General features: G+C 37.0%; 1 long non-coding RNA gene across 1 annotated transcript; it reads left to right on the plus strand.

Annotated features, from left to right (window-relative positions):
* The first annotated feature begins 2,499 nt into the window (after window positions 1-2,499).
* LOC131483954 (uncharacterized) lies at window positions 2,500-7,432 on the plus strand. Its single transcript, XR_009247957.1, has 2 exons — window positions 2,500-2,595; window positions 7,100-7,432. It is a non-coding gene; the product is annotated as an uncharacterized LOC131483954 (long non-coding RNA).
* The last annotated feature ends 4,415 nt before the right edge of the window (window positions 7,433-11,847 follow it).

Here is an 11,847-nt window from a genome sequence, read left to right on the forward strand (position 1 = left end):
AAGAAGAATCTGAAGAGCATGAGTTCTAAAATTTGTATATTTAAGAAAGTACTAAAGAAAAGAACATGGAATACACATGAAAAGCAAACTGCTAACATGCCTGAATACATACTATTCATCTTTGGATTTAATTTTTCTCTTTTAGAAGTTGTGTTTAAAAAAAAAGTTCTTTTAAAAGATGTAACAAATGATGCATAAAAATCACAGTAACATCTATATAATCTAGTAGCACAGTACTAAAATGAGTACCTAGGAATCCAGCATTGATCTCAAGAACTAGAACTTGATTAATCCTTGTAGCACACCAAATGTAGCAGAGACATTCTCTGTGCCTCCTGCTCAGAGGCTACCACTTTCCTGAAATCATTATTTAATTTATAGTTGTTGTTTTTTTTAAGTTGAGGTTTCCATAGCAATGTATTGTTTGGTATTTCTTGAGTCTGAGCATTTTGAGCTGTAGGTAAGCACCTGTGACTTGTTTATTTCATTTCACATTACATTTCTACAATGTAATTCATATAATGTAATTCATATACTTCCAAGTAGCTACAGTTCATTCCCTTTTAGTCCAAATAATATCCCATGGTGTAACTTTAGTAATTCAGTTAGCACTTTCTTATCCCTGGAAATTTGAGGGGGTTTTTCCCCATTTTTTTGCATATGTGAATAATATTGTCTCAAATATTCTTATTCACGTCTCTCTTGTTGTACATGTACAAGCATTTTTCAAGGACAGATATCTAAAAGAGGAATTGTTTGGTTTGGGGGTATAGAATATTTAACTTAATATGAAGGTGTCAAACCTGTTTCCAAAGTGATAAATCAGTTTACATTTTTACCAGCAGTATATGAATATCCATTGGTTCAAATCCTTACAAATATTGATCAACGTCAGACCTGTATTTGTATACACTTAGTGGTTATAAAATTGTATCTTATTGTGGTCTTAATTTTCATTTCTGTGATTACTAATAAAGTTGAATGTCTTTTCTTGTGTATGTTCAGCATCTGTAATTCCTACCCATAAAAAACTCTTTATTGAGGCCCCTGGGTGGCCCCTGGGTGGTTAAGCATCTGACTCTTGATTTTGGCTTAGGTCATGATCTCACAGTTCTGAGTTCGAGCCCTATATCAAGTTCTACACTGACAGTGCAGAGCCTGCTTGGGATTCTCTCTATCTCTCTGCCCTTCTCTCACTTGCTCTCTCTCAAAATAAAGAAATAAACATTTTTTTTTAAAAAGGTCTTTATGACTTTTGCCCATTTTTTTTTTCTCTTGAGTTTGTCTTTTTTCTTGTTTCTTACAGATGTTTTTATTTTATTTTATTTTTTTTTTTTTTTTATTAATTTTTTTTTTTTTCAACGTTTTTTATTTATTTTTGGGACAGAGAGAGACAGAGCATGAACGGGGGAGGGGCAGAGAGAGAGGGAGACACAGAATCGGAAACAGGCTCCAGGCTCCGAGCCATCAGCCCAGAGCCTGACGCGGGGCTCGAACTCACGGACTGCGAGATCGTGACCTGGCTGAAGTCGGACGCTTAACCGACTGCGCCACCCAGGCGCCCTCTTACAGATGTTTTTAAATACATCCTGGTTCCTATTCCCTTATTGATTCTCTGTGTCAAAAGTATCTTCTTCAAGTTTATGACATTATTTTCCTGAGGTTTTAATATATTTTAATATGGTCAAATTTAGCAACATTTTCCTTTATTATTCATGCTTTTATGGGGGAGTATCTTTTCAAAGAAAACCTCAAGAATATAATATTTCATATTATCTTTCAAAATTTTATTTCTTATATTTCAATCTGGGCTCGTTTATTTCTTTTTCTTTTTTTCCCTTACTGAGAAGTGTGGGGAGGGGGGCTCTGGGGCACAAACTGTTTGATCAACCTGCAGAAATAATTATTTATTGTCTGACTAGACCATATAGCCAGTAGTCTGTGAAAAGTCCCAGGGATGAACCTCAACACTGAAAGCTCTCATAAGAATGGGCTATTTCTGGTGTGGAATGCTAATACATCCTTGACATTTACATCAAAACCTAGCACATAGTAGACACATGTATTAGTGTATGTGTTTATGTATGACTGTGTGTGTGTGTGTGTGTGTGTGCGTGTTTGTGTGTCTGCATGAGAGAGGAAGAGAGAGAGAGAGGACTTAAAACAATTTAGAAAACATAGTTTAAAAAACTTTCCTTAGATATGATCATTGTTAATAATTAGGTATTACCTTTCTAGACCTTTTCAATATTTCTATGTATTTACATATTTAAATATGTGTACATAAGTATTATGCACATACACAAAGAGAGGTTTTTTTTAAATGTAAATGGTATCTTACTTTTGTTATAGCTCTTACTCTTTTCCTTCCACCTAATGTGTGTGGGAGATCATTCCATGTCCTTATTTAGAAATCTATAGCATTCTACTTAACAGCTGCATAGCATTCTATAGTATGAATGCCTTATGATGTAAAAATCATTCCCCATTAGTGGCAATTTTTGTTCTTATAAGCCATGCTGCCCTGTACAACCCTCGACCATGAATCTTGGTTCAAGTCTATGTCTTTCTATAGGACAGAGTCCTAGAAAAGGGGTATGCTGGGTTGAAAGTATATGTGTATTTAAAGTTTTTGATGAATATTCCCAAATTATTATAAATACAAAAACTTCGTCTTATGAATTAAGGCTAGTAAGAAATTTTGACATTGGTATGTCTGTTTATTTTTGAGAGCGTGTTTGACATGATTCCAAATTGTGAAGCCAACTGAATTTTCTCCTTTCTAATCAGCTGTTTGAACATCTCACTGATACTGTTTACATATGCTGGCCTGAAACACTGGCAAAGAGAAACACATCTGGGTTTGTTTTTCCATTTATTTTTCCCCCTAGGGAGAATTCTAAGCAGGAGGGAGGTCCCAGGGCACTATATATCTAAGCTCTGAGTGTACTTCCTCTATGGATTCAACTGGTTCACAGACTTGCTGTGTCCATATCTGATATATTCCTAGTTTCACACAGTAGTACATGAAAAAGATTTGTGTGTGTGTGTGTGTGTGTGTGTCACTAGAAATTAATACATATTTATTATAGAAAATATTAAAAATGTGTAAAAAGTATTAAGAACACTGAAATCAGCTATAGTTTTATGACCCAAAGATAACCAACATTAATATATTGCTGTATCTTACCAGATATACAGTTTTTAAACAAAATTGGGACTACGCTATAATACTGTTTTGCAATCTGTTTTATCTCTCCACCTAATAATATATTATGAACTTTCTGCTGTATCAATATAATGTCACTTCAATGTTTGACTTACAGAAAGCATAAGCATTTAAGACTTTAACTGACTCTAACAATTTACAAATACGTCTGTGGTGTGTCAAATTCCATGCTGTTAATATGCAGGTAATAGTAATGGACTGCATTTAACTTAAATGCATATGACCCAAGGCCAATAAATCCTATATGTATTTCTATATTTTATCTGTCACCAATTAGAATAGCTAAATATTACTGAGTACCTACTATCTACTAAATGTTTTGCAAAGCACTTGACAAACACATTATTCCTAATTGTTACAACTAACTTTGGAAGAATGTGTTATCAACATTTTGCAGGAGAAAACAGATTCTAAGAGACTAAGCAATTTTGTTAAGCAAGGTCACATGGTTGGAAAATGGTGAGACTGAGTTAGAAATTAGGTCTATCTGCTAGTAAAACTTCTGCTTTTCTACCCATCATTACTGTTTTGGCCCCACTAAAAATTTTCATGTATGACTTCTGTACTCAAAGTTGCTGCTTTATAGTCACTTTTATTTTTATTTTATTTTATTTATTTATTTATTTATTTATTTATTTATTTAATTTATTTTTGTATATCCACTTTATGATTAGGCTGTAATTTCTAAGGGAAATTAAGAAACATCAGTCAAAGTTTCTAGTTTCTAGCCCCATAACAGAGTTTTAAGGACATGCGTTTAATCTCGTTATTAATGGCAACGGAGACCTTTGTGTGAGATATTCTGAGAACTTCCGTTACAATTGAAACTGGAGCGCCATCTGTTGGCCATGGAGTTAGAGACACTTAATCCGGGAATATTATAAAGTTATCATCACTATAGCTATCCCCCAAAAGTACTTTTAGCATCAAACTTGGACCAAATACGAAAGGAAATTAGAAGCTAGTAGTATTATCTCTTATTTTTTAAAAATAATTTGAAGTGAAATTCACATAACATAAAATTAACCTTTTATTTATTTCTTTTTAATGTTTATTTTTGAGAGAGAGGGAGAGCGCGGGGTGAGGGAGGTGCAGAGAGAAAGGGAGACAGAGGATCCAAAGTGGGCTCTTCCCTGAAAACAGCCCAATGTGGGGCTGAACTCACAAACCATGAGATCATGACCTGGGCTGAAGTCAGACGCTCAACTGACTGAGCCACCCAAGCGCCCCTAAAATTAATCATTTTAAAGTGAATAATTCAGTGGCATTTTGTACACTCACGATGTTGTTCAGCTACCACTTTTTTCTACTTACCAAACATTTACCTCACTCATAGACAAACCCACTATTCATTAAGCGTTCTTACCCTGTTACCCCTTCCCTACAGCCCTTGGAAACCTCCAGCCTGAATTCTGTCCTACGGATTTGTCTGTTTTGGATATTTCATATACATGGACTCCTAGAAGATGTGATATTTTGTGTTTGGCTTCTCTTGTGCAGCATAATGTTTTGGAGGTTCATCCATGCCCCAGTGTGTATCACTACTTTATTCCTTTCCATGTGTATACACCACTAGTTGTTTATCCATCATCTATTGATGGGCATTGGGGCTCTTTCGACCTTTTGGCAATTGTGAATCATGCTGCTCTGAACACGAGTGTCCATGTACTTGAATACTCACTTTTAATTCTTTGGGGTAAACACCTCATTAGCCTTGTCATTAGCCAAGCCATTAGCCTTGACTTGAAGATGAAGACGTGTATGAGAGTACCTGACAGTGGAGCGAACACTGTTATTTAATGCAAAATGAAACAAATTATTTCAACAGGAGGAAAAAAAAATGATGAATACATCCAAGAATGGACATTTTCTTATGTTTGTCTTTCAGAGGCCTTGCCCACCAGAGTGATTAATTAAAAAGGGTCAGAATGACCTGAGGTGCTTGTTTTAAATTTTTTTTTAACGTTTATTTATTTTTGAGACAGAGAGAGACAGAGCATGAACAGGGGAGGGGCAGAGAGAGAGGGAGACACAGAATCGGAAGCAGGCTCCGGGCTCTGAGCCATCAGCCCAGAGCCCAACGCGGGGCTCGAACTCACGGACCGTGAGATCGTGACCTGAGCTGAAGTCGGACGCCTAACCGACCGAGCCACCCAGGCGCCCCAAGGTGCTTGTTTTAAAATGCAGCCTCTGCTTCATTGTCCCCACTCTCATTTAGCACCTTTGGGTGTGGGAGGAATCTGTTCCTTTACGAAGCTCTCTGTGATGTAGTGTGAGGGTCCCTGGAACTACACACTGAGAAACACTTTCACCACTCGCTAGCTGCATGGTTTGGGCAAATCAGTTGCCCTTAGTAAACCTCAGGTAATTTATCTTTAGTATGAGAACAATATACCTCACTTTATAGATTTATTTTGAAGGTTAAATTAGAAAGCCGTGCTTTGCACAGTGCCAACAAATGTCAAGTGCTTGATAAAGGTCAGACTTCTCTTTTGTTCCTATCAGAAAAGCTGATTCTATTCACCTGGGATTGGATGTGCTTTCACAACAGAACAGTCCCTGAGTAACGAGAGGGGAGTTGAATGGAGTGTCGATCTATGGCGTTGCTTAGTGTGATGGCAACGTTGTACATTTTCTCCTTGGTGGCAGTGAATGAGAATTTAGTGTTTCACTCCTAAAAGGATGATTATATTTTCTGTCTCAGGAGGCACTCCCCATCACTCTGAAGGTGATCTCAGAAGCTCTTCTGAGATGTTTGGTAGAAATTATTTTTAAAAGCACAAATAGGGGCACCTGAGGCGCTAGTTGGTTAAGCATCCAACTCTTGGTCTCAGCTCAGGTCATGGTCTTGAGGTTTATGGGTTTGAGAGACCCGTGTCGGGCTCCGCACAGGGTCTGCTTGGGATTCTCTGTCTCCCTCTCTCTCTGCGCTTCCCTCGCTCCCGCTCGTGTTCTCTCTCTCAAAAATAAATGAATAAACATTTTTTAAAAAGTACAAATATTTTTTGTCTTTTACATATCAAACTTTCAGATCCCGGTTTTTAAAAATGTAATGTTCATGTAAAGGAAACGCAAAATTGTATTCCAGATGTTTTTAGCTTTTAAATAAGCCTTTGAATTCTTGCTGTATTAGAATATCTGTGTGCCTAAAAGAAATCATATTGTCACAGCTTAGCAAATATATTCTGACCCTAGTTTGAGAAAATTGTAGTTGTAAATGATTAAGGGAAAAGCTTATCTGTGACTGAACTGACTTGGTAACCATTTATTTCCAATTCCAAAGAGAATTAATTTCAGTGTTTCAAAAAAATATACATATCTGTGTGTGGTGTGTGTGTGTGTGTGTGTGTGTGTGTGTGTGTGTGTGTTTGTGTGTGTATGTGGTTCTCCATGTATATTTGTGCCTTAAAGATCAGTGTCTTTATAAGTGGCAAATGAGAAAAGCTAACCATTAGTTTAGAAAGAAAGAAGTATACACAAGAGGCTATAAAGAACATAGGACAATTAAATGAAATTTGATGTATTTTTCTAGAAGGGCAGGGCAAAAGACAAGTGGTTGCCTCCAGAGATGCAACCTTGGCATATACTGGAACACGTGTACTCCACCTTGAACACTAGTCACAATGTATTGCACATTTAGTTTATGCCAGTCACTACATTCTTCACCTTCTTCAGTCAGGACACCACCTAGTCACATAGGTTAGGTTATATTATCCTTAATTTACAGATGAAGAGACTGGGGCTTCGAGAGATTAACTAGAATGCCTGAAGTCCACAGTTCTTTAGGTGAAAAAGTTGATATTATCAGAGTCATTTTGACTCTTCACCAATGTGTCTTTTTTTCTTTTTCTTTTTTTTTTTTCATGTCAGGGAAAAAAGGAAACAACTGGCCAGTTCCCTTTCTGGTCTGGAAAAAGAATCCTTCTTGTGGTTGTCATCTGTACTCTTCCTCCATCAAAACTTTGCTCAAGAGAATTGTAGAAGTGGAGAGAGACTTGGACATCATCAATTCCTGACTCAATTCCTTCATGCAGTTTAAACCTTCTTTGCAAAGGGATGCTGCCATTTCTTCTAATAAAGCCAGATTTGAGGAGTTGACTACTTTGTAAAGCAATGCATCACATATTTGCAGCTGCAATTGTGAGGAAATACTTTATACAAGTCTTTAAATGATCAGTTTTGCCCAATAAAAATTCAACAATGCTTGTTAGTTGTTTCACTCATTAATTGTTCCTTTCTTTGTTTACTCATTCAAAAATATTGATTAACCCAATTTTTGTCTTATTCAGCTTTGGAATTATAGTCCTAGATAGGCATGAATGTGTTATTTTTTCTGAAAAATCCATTGGGGCTAGTTTATATCAAATTTGTAGGTGATTAAAATTCTTTGTCTTTCTACAATATTGTTGCTGCCAGGTCTATTACATTCTTTACCCCTGAAGTTTAACTTTTCCCTCGAGCTACAGCATTGGATTTTTTAGTTTTGACCCTCTCTGAGCTTTTAAATTCAGATTATCGCCAAAGAAATCATTCCAATTTTCTAGTGTCTAAAAAATTGCTATCTTCCTTCTGTATCTTACTTTTAATATTCATTAAAAATATTGGCTAGAAGAAGACAAGTTCAAAATGCTGACGCTCCATACAGAAATCTCCCCATATTTTGTTACCTAATGCATTACTTAATGTTTTTTGGGTGAATTTATTCAATAAAAACAAGCCCAAATATGCATCCCTAGTCCACAAGTCTTAATTTTGCCTATAACTATTCATGAGAAGTGGCTAAATGCCTTGCTGAAATTCCTGTAAAGAAGAAATCTCACCTTCTGGTGTGATAGTTTCAAGGATTTCTTGTTGGCCAAGGATCTAGCCATTAGGCCTGAGCCAAAGAGATAGGGTCAAGTTTAGTGGCTAAAAGGTACAGCATCAGGGGAGATATAAGTAGCTGTCTTCCAAATGGAAATGAAGTTCAACTCCCATGACTTTATTTTTGATCAATCTGTACTACCTTCAGCTATCCACCATTTCATGTTTGGAATATCCACAAACCATATTTTGGGCATAATCTTCTAGAATTGTCCTTGCAATAAATTACTTTTCCCAGGGAAAATTTTGCCATTTCTTTTCTACTCCCTCTGTGCAGCTCTATGATCCTCAATTTTATTATTAATGCTAAAGCAATCTCTCATAAAATGCCAGCCTCCTAGAGACTAATTTATCGGGGTCAGAAACTTGGACAGATTTTGAAGAGCACATTGCTGTTTATTATTTTATTAGTTCTTTTGAGTTGAAATTTACTCTTTGTTAGTTTTAAGAAGTATGATAAGGATTGATTTATGGGAGCTAAGTTTGTTAATTTGTTTTATCTCAATTTTATCTTGTTTTAATTTGTCTAATCTCTGTCATTTGCAAATAAGAGGACCTCTCATTTCTTTAGAAAAGTGAAGTGTACCCAAAAAAGGTTCATGTGCATTATGAAGATTACATCTCGGGAGATCCGACCTGGCTCTTCCTTGCATGAACATTTGTCGTGATCAGTATATGGACATTTTTTTAATGTAAAAGGTAAAAACTTATTGAGGGAACTCCTTCAAAAAGTTCAAATGACATCTCATTCTACAAATGTCCATTTAGGCTTGATATTTTTTCCCATGGTAAGTTACTTATTCTCAAGTGATTGATCCCTTTCCCAGAAGGGATATTTCTTTAACTTTTATTTCCTGGTAACATCAATTCTGGTCCCTTTATCAGCTTAGTCATTTCCTCACTTCACCTTTCATTCATTCATTTAAGACAAACTTATTGATCAATAACTATGGCGGGTATTGTTTACGTGTTATGAATACAGTGTTGAATAAGACAAGGAGGTTTAGGCCTCAGGGAATTTACATACACCCACAAATGAGCAAGCTCTTAGGGACTGATAGTGTTGTTTGGGCAAGGCACAGAGTGGGGTGATAAAGATGCACTGGGGTGAGGATGGGACTATTTTAGATGGAGTGGTCAGGAAAGATCTCTCTGAGGAAATAAAATAAAATATAAGCTGAGATTTAAAGGGTAAACCCTGGAGCCATGTGAAAATGCAACCATTTCCATCAAAAGTCAGCCTTAGCAAATGAAGGTTATCATATAAGAAGTGTTTCACTAGTGGCAAGGGTTGGCAGGCCAAGGCCCAGTTCAGACCCAGCCAGCATGTCAATATCATTAAAACGAGACCGTTCATCAAGGAGGAAGCTATTATGATAAACCAATGTTTTAAAGTGCCATTTCAAGTGCCAGACTCTCAAAACTGGGAATCACATGGCTCAATGAGGTTTGAAGGCACGTACTGATGCATGACCAAAAACATCAAGTCCCATTTAAGTGGTGTGGTCGTTCCCAATTATTATGGGAGTATCCACAGACTAATTATGGTAGGCGTGTTTGTTTTAATAACAAATGCAGCCAACCCACTACCTAGCTATTGAGTAAAATAAATTCATCCTTTTTCTTCCAAAATAACAACCTGCTTGGCTGAAATTAACTGAAACTATTGTTATTCAATTGTGTACATAATGTCCTGAAGATCATTCTGATGAACCTTTTTTAGTTTCCTCTTCTGCTAGCTAGTTCTGTTCCATGTTCATGGGGATGCACATGAAGACACAAACACACACGGCCTAAGAAAGAAGTGTAGTTGATGAGACATTTATGCTAGTATATATATAACTTCAGTGTATCAGTCTAGTATTTTCTCAAATAAGCATGTCACTAATATATTAGTGTTTATGCAGAGGCAAGGCTAGCAGGTGTTCTCATCTAAGTCTTACGGACCTAAAGAAAAGGTGGATTTCAGGCTCTTAGAAAGAATGTGGTGGGTGGTGAGCAGAGCTCTAGATGCTCGGGAATATCCTAAATGCAGGGCAATTTTTCTAGGTAGCAACATGAATGACTGTCTTCATGGAGGATGTTCTCCAATGTACTTTTTCCTTTCCCTTTCACTTTGCAATCTTGACTCTTGCCATTAAAATATAAGTTTTAGATATGTTTTTATAATATGAATTTCAGGACTTGCCAGTTGTCTATATCTAATAAAGGATGAAAATTTTACAAAAATCTGATCACATTACCCCCTGATTAGAACCTTCCAATGGTTCTCTATTGTTTTTGAGGTGAAGTCCAAGCTGATCAGAATGACCGTGTAGGTCCAGTGCAATCTGGTCTCTGCCTCTCTTCCGAGTTTACTCTATTCCTCCAGGAAAAACAGTCACATGACTGAGTCCCGCTTGCTGTGCCAATAACTTTACATGGATTTTCTCATTTACTCTTCAAAACCATGTCCCGAATCACCATGCTATTCTCACACTTCCGTGTGTTTGCCCAGGTGTTCTTTCCACCTGGAATTCTCGTCATGCTTTGCCCGGAAAATTGCTTCTCGTCCTTGAAATTTCTGCTTACGAATCTCCTGTTCTGAGAAGCCCTCTTTACTTCCCCAGAAAGAGCTCGTCACTGCCTCCACGGCGGTGCTCCATCAAATGAACCATGATATCATGACCTCAGCCATTACAGTTCTGCTGTAATGTCACAGCACGTACAACTGTGTATAGTATGATTCCAGTGTCATGTGTATCTTCTCCACCAGGCTGTGACTTGATTAAGGATGCTGACCAGGATTTCCATCATTGTATGATCAGCCTAGGGCAGCTCCTGGTGTGTGCTAAAGGCTCATTATTTGACTGCCGGGTAGAATTAAATTGAAATGAAGTAGAGAGATAGACAGGTAGATAGATGATAGATGTGTATATATATACACATATATATATATATATATATACATGTGTGTGTGTGTGTATATATATATGTGTATATATATATGTATATATATATGTGTATATATGTGTGTGTATATATATATATGTAGAGAGAGAGAGAGAGAGAGAGAGAGATACATGTGTGTATATATACACACAAATACATCTTTCTGTGGATGCCAATGTTCTATAGAGCAGAGTTTTGGATCTCTAAGACTAAAGACTCTTCTGTATTGGAACACAGAATATTTGGAAGAGGCGTAGAGGGCGTTGTTCTAATATGTACACAGGAAACTGCCATGGGCAGAATAAAATGCTTCTTCAAATATCTAGTGTTTGCTTGGCACAGCTTCTGTGGGGTTTAGCTTCGCTAAATCTTCCCCAGGCTGTGTTTTCCTGGTTGCCATGGAGCCAATTCACTTCTAAAGGAAAGCTGGGGCTGAGCCTAAAGGAAACAATTGAGGAATTGAGTGACTGTGCTTGGTCTCCAGGTGGACAGAGGAGAACAGCCAGTTCAGCTTGTAACTTGGAAAACTAAAGTTTGTTTTTGGTGTGCTTCCTCCTCCCTCTACGGTTATTCTTTCTGCTTTAACCTCTTGGAATCAGTCTTTCCCAATGTAAGTCAGAGCCCAGTGTCTCATGATGTAGCTTGGTTTGGTCTGGTTGTGTAAGAAAGTAAAAGCATCTACAATTGTTCAGGCAAACTTGTAGTCATTTATGCCCAAGGCAAGGTTCGGGAAAACCAGAAAGTCAAAGGATTAAGAATCATTTAGAATAAACTGGAATGATAAGTAAATTCTTGGGCAGGCGGTAGGGAAAGGTGTTTAAAAT

Source organism: Neofelis nebulosa, chromosome 8, assembly GCF_028018385.1.
Source record: "Neofelis nebulosa isolate mNeoNeb1 chromosome 8, mNeoNeb1.pri, whole genome shotgun sequence".
Classification (NCBI taxonomy): Eukaryota; Metazoa; Chordata; class Mammalia; order Carnivora; family Felidae; genus Neofelis; species Neofelis nebulosa.